Source organism: Macrotis lagotis, chromosome 5, assembly GCF_037893015.1.
Source record: "Macrotis lagotis isolate mMagLag1 chromosome 5, bilby.v1.9.chrom.fasta, whole genome shotgun sequence".
Classification (NCBI taxonomy): domain Eukaryota; kingdom Metazoa; phylum Chordata; class Mammalia; order Peramelemorphia; family Peramelidae; genus Macrotis; species Macrotis lagotis.
In genome coordinates this window covers 48,138,486-48,150,980 of record NC_133662.1, presented here as the reverse complement: position 1 = coordinate 48,150,980, position 12,495 = coordinate 48,138,486, and positions in this window count along the sequence as shown.

Sequence of the window (12,495 nt, the reverse complement as noted above, 5' to 3'; positions counted from 1 at the left end):
TGCTGCTTATCCTATACGTAGTATGCTATGTATAATGACTGGCACATAATCAATAAAAATAAATATTTTAAAAATATAGATTAATTGATTTTAATAATTAATCTCAGGAAATCTAATTCATTTGCAAAGGCTATTGTTTTAGATAACAGCGCATATCATTGATTTAAGTAAATAAAATAATTCAATGGACCTTGAAACTTAAATTTTTGACCCACTGATGAAATTTGTATCAGAAGTCCTAAGTTATTTACTTTTTAAAAACAATATCTTATTTAAAATGAGCTCTACATCAGTAAAAAAAAAACATCTTTGGAGAAAATTGAAGGGAAAGTTAGGTAGTCATGGCTAGGGCTAATATGAAAGAATTTTATTCTTTTAATAGCAGTACTTCATTTTGATACTTAAATGATGAATAGTTCTTATGGCAAAGAAATAGTGAGATAAGGAATAATGATATTTCCTAACAGTAAATATTATTGCTGATACACTTTGTATATTTATTATAGAAAGAATGCATCATTCATTTTTGTTTTTTTGAACCACTGTTCATGAATGAATGACAAAGCATTATTCTGTTAGGACAATGATAAATACTGTTGTCATTTTAAGATTACATAAATCTAGAAATCAATCCCTCTAATGCATGGTAGATAAAAGGAAAAATATTAAATTGCATCATCTAATAATTAGTTTTTTTATCCTCTAAACAAATTATTGTTTGTTGTTGCTGCTGATGCTGTTGCTATTATAAATTTACTTCCAGACCCTGAAGACTGAGGGATAAGAATCATTACCAATAAAAATATGCTTCTAATAATAACTTGCGTTATTTGATCATACAAATTTATGAATCATATTCATATTTTTGAAATGAAATTCTTTGGAGAATAGTTACGTATCATGGAATAATAAGAACTGCTCATATATAACATGGTAAGCTTTCAAAGGCATTCTGCATGTTATTTTGTTCATCTTCATACAAAGTTGTTAAGTTGAAGCTATTCTCATTTTATAGTTGGGGAAACTGAGGCTCAGAGGGATTAAGTGACTTGCCTGGAGTCACAAAACTAGTAGATAATTTTTTTGATAATGTGTCATGGTGATAGGGCTGATATCTACTAATAATAAATTTAAACAACTATAAGTTTTAGAGTGATACATACATAAAGATTCTTTGATTTGTTGTTTTGTTTTATTTGACCCAGACCTGCAGTTTCACAGGAATATGAACTTCATTAGTAAAGTTTCTCTGTCAATGTATTCCCATACCAAAGAAAATCTTTAACTTGCTGAGTCACAAACTAGTAGGTATCAGGAGAACTTGAAGACATCTTTCTGATTTTAAGGTGTTCTCTCTTTCTCTCTCTCTCTCTCTCTCTCTCTCTCTCTCTCTCTCTCTCTCTCTCCACTCAATATATTTTAAATATTATGTCATTTTACCTCTGGGGGTATAGGTGCTATTATTATTATTATTCCCATTTCACAGATGAGGAAACTGAAACAAACAAGATTAACTTACTTGCACAGAGTTACATAGCTATTAAATATCTGAGGTCAAATTTGAACACAGAACTTCTTTACTCCAGGACTGTGGCTCTAGCTACTATTTCATCTAGTGGTTCACAAGATTTCTCTTAGCATCATATTAGTTCCCCTTATTGTATTAGCCCCTTTTCAATAAACAAGGGAAATGATTCTAATAAATTATCCTTTTATGATATAGCAAATAAGAATTTTGTCAGAATTTGAAGCCAGGTCTCCTGATTCCAAGAGCAATAGTCTGTCAGTTATAATATGACTTAGAAGTGTTTTCTTGGTGGGTCAAGATACTAGAGTACTTTTTATTGTTTTTTTTTTTTATTGGGGGTGTTTTGTTTTGCTTTGCTTTTGGAGGCAAATTGGTTTAAGTGACTTGCCTAGGCAAGTAAGTATCTAAGGTCATATTTGAACTCAAGTTCCCCCTGACTCCAGGCTCAGTGTTCCACAAGACTGCCCCTGAGAAAGTAGTAGTTTACACGATATATGATTAAAGTATCCAGAGATGAAAAGGACCTTCTACATCATTTAGTCTAACATCTTGATTTTGTGAGCAAGAAATTTGAGGATTAGATAGTTTAAATGAATTCCCTCAAGGTCATAATTCTCTTTTTAATTGGCAGAACTTGCATTCAACTCTGGTTATTGTGATTTCATATCCATTTCACTTTGCATTATGTTATAGAACTCCTTGACCTGTAAAATAATGTACTTACCGGGTATTATTGAAGTTTTAACAACCAGGAAATACTCTTTGAGTTAACATAATCCTATTAAAAATGTACAGTGTATGGGAGAAGCTATATTTATTTGTATTTTTGTTCCTTAACTTTTTCTAATATTTTGTCTAATAATAATAGTAATTAATATACAGACCTCTCAATGAGAATATTACTCCCACTAAAATACTTTCTCTGCAGAATAACCTTTGAAAATTGCATAGAGACCTGAGAAGTTAAGGACTTGCCCAAGGCAACATCTAGGGTATGTCTAAGGAATGACTTGAAAGCAGTCTTTCTGATGCTGAACCTTGCTTTATATTCACTTTACCAGAAAACCTCTGTTTTTGTGTGAGTATTTAAGAATATCTGCATATATAACTAATCTTAACATCCATGTGTTTAACTTTAAGGATTTTAAGGAGGTGAATGATTTCATTATTAATCTCATTTTATAAATGTCACAATACACATTTGAGAAAATAATGAGAATTGATGTACACAAATTTCTGTAATAATTGTTCATTTCACTGGTCTTGTTCACCCCACAATTTTAAAGAGTTCTCAAATATCCCTTGCATATTTAAAAATCAATATTTATGTTGCAATTATAACCCCCAATTCTTTCTGCTCTAAGTCCAAACTTGCAAAATAAATGAGGAATGTTTAGTTAAAATGAGTAAATAGATAGATAAAAAATAAATAAAGGTGTTATATAATCATGCAACCATGACTGCAATCACATGAAGCAGACATCTCTAACAGATTATTTCACGCTGGTCCATTCTTCACTATCTGCAATGAAAGACAGGGTGTCAATGTTGATGTCAGAAAATTGACAATTTCAGCATCTTCTAAGAGCAGTGACAAAAATCCCAGCAATCACTTCCTTGATTTTCAGAAGGCTGCCAAGGTAGAGAGGTTTGAATCAGTATAGTAGTTTGTGAAATACCCTCAATGCCACCATCTAAGTGAAAGGTAAAATGCAGGTTTAAAATGTCTTTGATTTAAGAATAACATTTGCTATACAGTATGTGTGGCATAGTACATTTCATGCTTCATGAAAAGAGAGAAAATGTTTGCACCTGAAAAAAAATTTATTGGCCCATAAGCAGATAAAGCCATGGAATTTTAGGGAATTACTAGTAAGAAAAAATGTTTTTGCATGTTGCCAGTTCTATTTTGTATACTGCATTTTATGAGTTATTTCATGGTTACTGTATTAGGAAAAGTACACGTAATCAAAATAATGCTTTGTTATGAATACATATTCAGAAAAGTTTATGTTCATCAATTTCTAGTAAAAGATTAAAGTTTTGTGGTCATAGAAATCTGACCCCCAATTTTCCAGAGCTTTGATCTATTCTTTTTACTTGTTACTTTCATGGCATTTTCCAGGCATGCCAACCCCACAAAATTTGAGGAATGATTGTGTATGTGTGTAAATTTATGCATGTGTAAAGATATATATATATATATATATATATATATATATATATATATATATGCATTTATGTTAGAGACCCTGTTAATGCTCTCTCATCAAACCCAGACCAAAAGAAAGCAACAGCAATAGAACAAAAGTAACCATAAAAATACTCTCAAAAGATAAGAAAACAAACTGTAATACAAGTTCCTATACTGGCTATCCTAGTAAACATCTGTCTCTCTGTACTGGTATCTCCATTTTGAGTTTATCACCTCTCTAGCCAACATTCAGTGAGGAAATTATCATTTATCACTCCTCTGCTATGTACCAGGCATTGGGCTAAGCTCTGAGAATGCAAAAAAGAACTAAAGAAAAATATGCTCCTTACTATCAAGGAGTTCACAGAATAATAAAGACAGACAAGTAAAAAACTAAGTGTAAATTAAATGGATGAATAAATTGGGGATAGAGGAAAGGCACTAAGATCCATGAAAACTGAAAAAAGGCTTCAATAAAGAGAGACTTCAACTGAGCTTTGAAGGAAGGTAAGAGGAAGAGTTAAAGAGTGAGAAAGCTTCAGCTCTGGGGAGCATCCAGGGAAAATGTACAGATTACAGAGATAGAATTCTTGTGCAAAGAATAGCAAGATAGCCAGTGCTACTGGTAATGAAGAATAAGAGTAGAATAAGATGTAAAAAAAAGTAAATATAAGAAGAGGCCAAGTTATCAAGGACCTTAAAGATCAAAGAAAGAATTTTATAGTTGGTCCTGAAAGTGACCTGGACCACTCAATTTGATTGGATAAGAAAGTGACACCGTCAAATTCACATTTTAGGAAGATTAATTTGATGGTTGTTTCAGTTATAAAATAGATCTGAAACAAGAATATGAAACTGAAGGAGAAAAAATTGGGGGAAATTATGAGGGAAGTGTTCCCCCAAGAACAAAATTCATAGATTCAATTGAAGCATAAAAATGCCTAATTTTGGGGGGCTAAATCTGTAGTACTTATACTTCTTATTTTTCCCATAAATATTCTGGGGCTGAGTTTCCATCTCTTTTGCTTCTTGGCAACATATTCTGCTTTCAAAAGACTGAAATAGTCTTTATATTGCTTCTGTTGTTCTCATATATACTTTTCCTCCATTTCTGTGTCATAGTCATGGAATACAACTTCATTTTTTCTAGATCTGAAGACAAGTTCCCTTCAAATTTAATTTTTCTATGTTATAGTTGTAGACATAACATGTATATGGATATACCCCCAAATGACTTATACAATAGAGGTTATTCTTTACTTAAAAAACAGATTAAACATCTATGGTGTCTCTCTGTCATCCATAACTTCTGATTCTACTCTTTTAGTTTAATCACATCAAGTCTTTCAACAACTATGACTGATGAAAATTTCCCAGAAGGGATGAAAGCATTCTTTTTAGAATGAAATATGTTTCATCTGCTTTGTTTATCTTCATCATTCTCTTATTCCTTCTCTTTAAATGATTGCCCATCAGATGACTACATTTCACACTGGAGACTGGAGACCAGTCAATCTCTTCTTCCTTTTCTTAGTCTAAAATCCTGCTGCATTGTATTGATATACATTATAAAGACATTTCCCAATCCCATCCACAGAAATTTTACCTCCATATCGATGAACACTGTAAGGTCCAGCTCTTAGAAATGAGAGAACATAAGATCTTCAGAATGGAGTAGTATCAGGAAGGTCCATAATTCTACATGACAATCATGAGGGATTTTACCAGTCTTGTATTGGTATGCCTGTTTCCTGGAAGTCATTCTAATATGTCATTTTTTTCTTTTGTCTTCTTGCCAGTATGAAACAAGAGTATCAAGCAAATCATCAAAATTGCTTTGATCTGAATTAACACTGTGTCATGATGATTTACGAAGAAAAATGTCTTCCTTGCAACAACTCTGTGAGGTGTATATATAAGGAGTATTCTGTATTTTTACTTCTGAGGAAACTAAGGTTTAAGAGGAATTCACTTCTCCTTTAATTATTTGGCTAGAAGTTGCAACCAAAAATTGAATTCATTCATTTATTTCAATTATTAAGCACAAGGTTCTTCCTATTATTCAATAGTACAGTTGCAAGGCATGGCTACTCCTCACCTAATATGCAAGACTTAGAGTAATATAGAAAGCTAAAAAATTTGAAAACTAGGGAAAGAAGAATTTATCATATAATTCATTCATTTACAGTGAAAGTGCATTGGGAATTATGTGAAAGTCTTTTCTTTTTGCCAACATAGAGTGAAGGTGAGGCATAAAATCAATATATATATATATATATATATATATATATATACACATATACATATGTATATATATATATATATATATATATATCTGAGGAAGAAAAATGAACAATAAATGCTAAACTTAAATATAAGCTAAAATCTGTACCTGAGATACCTGAGAATAGTGGTAGACAATTAGAGTTTCATCAAGGAATTTGGTTGTGACAAGAAGGAAAGATATAGAGGCATAACTTGGTTATATAGGTACCATCGAAGGTTTCTAAGTTTGTGTAAGAATTTGTCGTGTTTGAAGGCAATAAGGAAGGGATGAATAGATGTGAAGGAAATGTTAAAGACTTTGAAGTGAGGGCATAATTGAGGATGGCATTCTCTGGAGTGTGTGAGGATTCAAGCACATATGTGGAGGGATTGTCTTCAGCATTTTCAGTTGGGAAGGAGAGAAAGATGGAAAGAGTGGGGGAAGTTATTCAGTAGGTTTTGAGATAAAGAGAAAAGGAAAAGATGACACTACTTCATTACACTGCTGAAATGTCTAATTCCTCTAGTATATTTGGTCTAAGGCTGATGCCAATTCATTTTGATGTAGTCTTTTTCCCCCACCTTGTAGCTAATACATCATAATGTTCATATTTTCTTTTTTGTTAATCAGGGTGGTCAGGACTTCATTGTGAAGAAGACATTGATGAGTGCAGCTCCAACCCTTGTATTCATGGAACATGCATTCAGAATCAACCTGGGTTTGGTTACACCTGTTTTTGCATTCCTGGATTTGGGGTAAGAATTATATTTTGCTCTTTCTAATTTTTCACGTGATTGACATGTCTGGGAGAACATGTTCCATCAGTATAATCTTAACTACTCTATAACTTTGGAATTAATTTTTAAGCTTCCTTGGGCTTCAACAAGTAAAGTCACCTGGCTTCCTGGTATAAAACAAATTGGATTTTAACATAGGTTCATCAGAATAATATTCACTATTCCATAAAATCTCTTATTCATGTGGCAAATGCTATAACATCTCTTTATATTGTGATTTATTTATTTGTTTGTTTGTTTGTTTGTTTGTTTATTCCAATTACATGCAGAGATGATTCATTTCTCTAAAGTTTTCCCCCTCCCACTCTTCCCTCTACCCCTCTGCTGGGATGATAAAGGTCATTTATGTATGATAATGTTACATATATTTCCATATTGGTCATTCTGTGAATAAAAAAATGAGTTGGGAAAGGCAAAAAACAAAATTAAAAAGATGATGTGAGTATGCTTTAATTTGCATACAGATACCATAGTTCTTTCCATGGATATGGATGGCATTATCCATCATAGATCTTTTAGAATTGTATTTGATTGCTCTATTACTGAGAACTAAGTCCATCACAGTTGATCATAATTTCTGTTAAGGTGTACAATGTTCTCTTGGTTCTTTTCCCTGCACTATACATTTATTTTCATATATCACAATTTCTGTCTAATTAAAGAAGGGTCAATAATATAGATTAAAATTAAAATTTTTTAGTATGTACATTTTATTTGTTATAGAGAGACAGTAAATGTTTAAAAGCATTGCCCTGGTTAGAAAGAAACTTAAAATTGAAAACTATGTAAAAAACCATGGTCAGGCAGCTTCTATTTGAATATCCCTAGCTCACCAGCCAACATGGAGTCAGATGAACTGGTTTAGAGCCTGAGTTTTGTATTTATTTACTATAAGACATTGATTAAGTAGCTTCTTCTCCCAGGACCTTGGCTTACACATACACACACACACACACACACACACACACACACACACACACACACACACACACACACATATGTATGTATAAAATGAACATGATAAATCTTAAGTTCCTCTGATCTCTTAAGGCAGATCATTTCATTTTAAGTAATCCAAATTATTACAAATTTTTCTCTTAGCTTGAAATCTACCTCCTTGCAATGTCTAGCCCTCATTTCTAGGCCCATGCAGAATATATCTAACCTTTTAAGTACTGAAACACATGAATCATATCCCTCTTATCCAAAATACTTTTTCTAAGTTAAGCAACCAGTGCTCTGAGAAATCATTTGAAGTTTCCATATTGTTTTGTATTCCAGCTTTGAAATATCTAAAGTGTTGTGTCTACAACACAGTCGATATCTAGATGCTGTGGGACTAATGAATAACCCATGGAAAACATTATCTCTTATAATAGTTTGAATTAGTTTTTGAGAAAGTCAGATCATACAGTTAAATCAAATGAGATCCTAGTATACCTATAAAGAGGATAACTTATAAATGATGCTTTCTCATATTTATTTACCCTGCCACATTAAGTTGAATAATTGTACTGTTAGGGTAATCTCACTGCCAAGTTTATATTTCTATAAATCCATAGCACCAGAAAAGCTACATATAAAATTCTCAAAGATTTCGATAGCACCAAGAAATATATAGAAAACACAGCTGAAACTAAGATTAAATGAAATTGAGTCAAATTTAATTTTTAAATGCCACTGTCACAAAAAAAGGAATTTTGTATTTTACTGATAATTGAAAATTTAGCAGTAGTTCTGAGTTTTAACTAACTGTTCTAGTTAAAGTTCATTAGGAGACTTTTCCCAATCATTTTGTGTAACTTAATAAGGAATCATTTACCCAGTCTTATTAGACACATCAGGTGGTACAGTGGATAGAGCACCCACTCTGGAGTCAGGAGTATCTACTTTCAAATCTGGCCTCAGACACTTAATAATTACCTAGCCGTATGACCTTGGGCAAGCTACTTAACCCCATTGCCTTGCAAAAACCTTTAAAAAAAGAAACATCAGTCAAATATTTATCAAGCACATATTTTGTAATGGGCAGTGTGTTAGGTACTTGGGGATATAAACAACAACAACAAAAAAAGATCCCTACCTGTGCTGTATTTACATTCAAAAGGTGAAGATATATTTGAAAAATGTAAACAGTATATACATTTACATAATTATATATAAATATACACACATATACATAGATGTGTGTAAACACACATGCACACACACATACAAACAACATATTTAAATCCATGGTAGTTTGAGAGAGAGGATCAGGAAAAACCTTCCTGGGGAAAATGAAATTTGAGTTACACTTAAATGAAAAAAAGTGACTCCTTAAGCCAGAGGTATAGTGTTGGTGTGCTCCAAATGTTCAGTGTGAAAGCATGAAGACGGGAAGGAAGGAAGGAAGGAAGGAAGGAAGGAAGGAAGGAAGGAAGGAAGGAAGGAAGGAAGGAAGGAAGGAAGGAAGGAAGGAAAGAAGGAAGGGAGGGAGGAAGGGAGGAAGGGAGGAAGGGAGGGAGAGGGAGGGAGGGAACCCAGTAATAAAAACAACAGCAAAGTAGAACAATCACAATTAGGAGTCATGATGGAGATGGTAAATCAGCAAAGGAGAATGAAGAATGGTAAGATAGATAGGAGGAAAATGAGGAGAAAGTCTTGTTTACAAACCTAAAGATAAAAGAGTATTCAGGAGGATAGAGCTGTCAGTAGTCTGATGAAACACATGGGTCCAGAAGGATTGGACTAAGAAAAGAACACATTAAGAGATAACTAGGAACTTTGGAGGAAGTAGTTTCAGTAGTGATTAAGCAGAAAGCCAAGGTTGCAAAGGCTTCCTAGTGAGAGAAAATGAAGTGGAATCAGCAAGTATAGACAATTATTTTATGGAGTTTAGCTTAAAGAAAGAGTAGAAATATAAATAATAACTTGGGGAATTATAAGTTCCAATGAAGATTCTTAAAGAATATTAGACATTTGAGCAAGTTTGAAAACAGTAGAACCAGTAGATAATAAAATAAAGAGAATTTAGTTTTCTAAAATGGAGAGAGAAAAGAGTGCATATAAACAACCACCTCATTGTCAGAGACAGAGTCCAAGAGTAAGAGATATCAACAAGTTTTGAGACAAAGACAATAAGAGAAAAAGAATCATATATTCTCTCTCTCTCTATCTCTCTCTCTCTCTCCTCTCTGCCCTCCCCTGTCTTCTCCTTTCTCCTCTCTTCTGCCTTTCCACTAGGTAAGACTCACAGTTCAGAGAGAATTGGAAAGAAGGAATCAGAGAATTCATGAGAAAAAGATAGTTTGTAATACATTCTATGGGAAGTGAATTTAAAATCATTTGAGGACTGGGGGAGGATTGGCTTTTTTTTCAATTGATATTTTATCTTGTTTTTTTCCAGTTATATATTATGAAAGTTTTTCAACATTCATCCACATGCATGTGCATATTTTTAAGTCACATAATTTTCTTCCCACTCCCCTCTCCTCTTTGGCAAACAGTCAGATGAATGTTGAATATAAATAGTTGTGTTTAACAATGTTTTCAGATTAGTCATTTTTGGTATGAAGAATTAGGATCAAGGGAAAAGAACGAAAACCAGGGATTAGGAAAGAAATTCATAAGACAAATTTTTAAAAATTTAAAAAATGTAGTGTTCATTCAGATTCTGAAGGGGGTATTGTTGTTTGTTTTGCTTTGTTTTGTTTTGTTTCTCTGGATGGGGATAGCCTTGTTCATAACTGGTCTCCTAGGGTTGTCCAAACTCGATGAACTGCTGAAAGAAAATGGATCCATCAAGGTTGATCAACTCACAGTGCTATTGTAAATGTGTACAATGTTCTCTTGGTTCTGCTCCCTTCCAGCATCAGTTCCTGTAATTCAATCCATAATTCTCTAAAATTCAACCATTTCTTATAGAACAATGGTATTCCATAACAATAATATACTGTAACTTGTTCAGTCATTCCCCAATTGTTAGGCAAGAGGATTGCTTTTCTTTAGTGAAAGCATAGCTGAGATTGGATAGCATAAATTTGTAATGGGAGCACTGATTTTTGAGAAAGAATAAATAAAGATCGTCATCACTTTGATTCTGTCAAACTATGTTTTCTTATGATGCAAGCGAACTCCATTGTAAAAATAAAAAGAAATAATACAAAAAATACCCCCCCCAAAAAAGAAACTGTGGAGTTACATGTAGGAGTTGATTATTTTTCAAATCATTATATTGCTTTCAAAATTCAAGATTCATCTAAATTTTATGGTCCTTTATCAGACCTGAAATATGAATAATTCATTGGCCATAAATTTGACTCAAACTTTTGGGGAACACAAAATGAAAAAGAAAGGTTTGTTCAGAGGAAAAAAAGTGTAGAACTTTGTAAAACAAAGAATAGACTGGAAATTGGAACACTATTGGAAAACCAAAATTAATCATATGTAATGTATTTATAACATCTTATTGGTGTTACAGCTATGTTTTATTAGAACATTTGCTAAATAAATTTCAGATGGAATTAGATGCTGTTTTCTAAATGATTTTAAAAGTGTGTGACATTTAGAAACATTCAGAACAAGTAAAGCCACAAGGATGTGAATCTGTTCCAGGTTTAGTTAGTTATTTAGTGTGAACAAAAAGAATACAAGATCTAGTAGAGTTCAGAATCTTCTTGATTTGGGGCAATTAGGTGGTACAGTGGATAGAGCACTAGCTTTAGAGTCAGGAGAACCTGAGTTCAAATCCAGTCTCAGGCACTTAATAATTTCCTAGCTCTGTGGAATTGGGCAACTCACTTAATCCCACTGCCTTCAAAAACAGAAAAACAAACCAACAAACAAAAAAGAATCTTCTTGATTCGATTGATATTGGCCTTGAAATTAGATCACATTATAGTAAAAACAAGGGAATGAATTATGGACAAAAGTTTAAAAAGTTAAAAATTATTCATTCAAATATATTCTCCTTGAGAAAAATTTTAACTAAAGCTTTAATGCTTAGGGATAAAGGTAATATGTATTAGTTTAACTTGTCTCTACAACATCACAGTTTGAAATATCCAATAGACAAATGAAGAAAATTAATAAAATCCTACTAAACTATAAAATAAAATCCACCAATAAATTGGAATGATAGTTCAAAACTATAGATTCTGGGTAATTATTAAGAAATATGGCATAAAATCTGATTTAGAGGTTTCTTGGACAGAAAAACCTAATTCAATTTTTTAAAACATATGGACTATTTCCATGTTCCCTGGTGGTATAGAAATGCCATAAAGTATGTGCCTAAAAAGTTTTGGCAAAAAGGGAGCAGTTAGCAATCGGATGAATTAGGAGAAACTTTATGTAGGAAATGGTGCTTTGATTGAATATGGATGAAATTAAGCATCTAAGAGGTAGAGGTAGAGTTATGAATAAAATATATCCAAGGGATACAAGAATAATGAATACAAAGGCATGGGGACAGGAGATAGAATGTCGTGCATTCTAATAAAACACTAAGTCTGAATCATAGAGTGAGAAAGTATACTATTGTCCATTCCCACTTGCTGTTATCCTATATCTCCTTTCTCTTGCATTACCAGATTCTTCAGAAGACCATCTTTAATTAGTGCCTGCACTCCTTTTTTTTTTCCTCATTCTCTTTTTAAATATTCTCATTCTGGTGTAGTTTCATCATTCAAATGAAACTGCTCTTACAGAAATTACCATAGATAGCTTG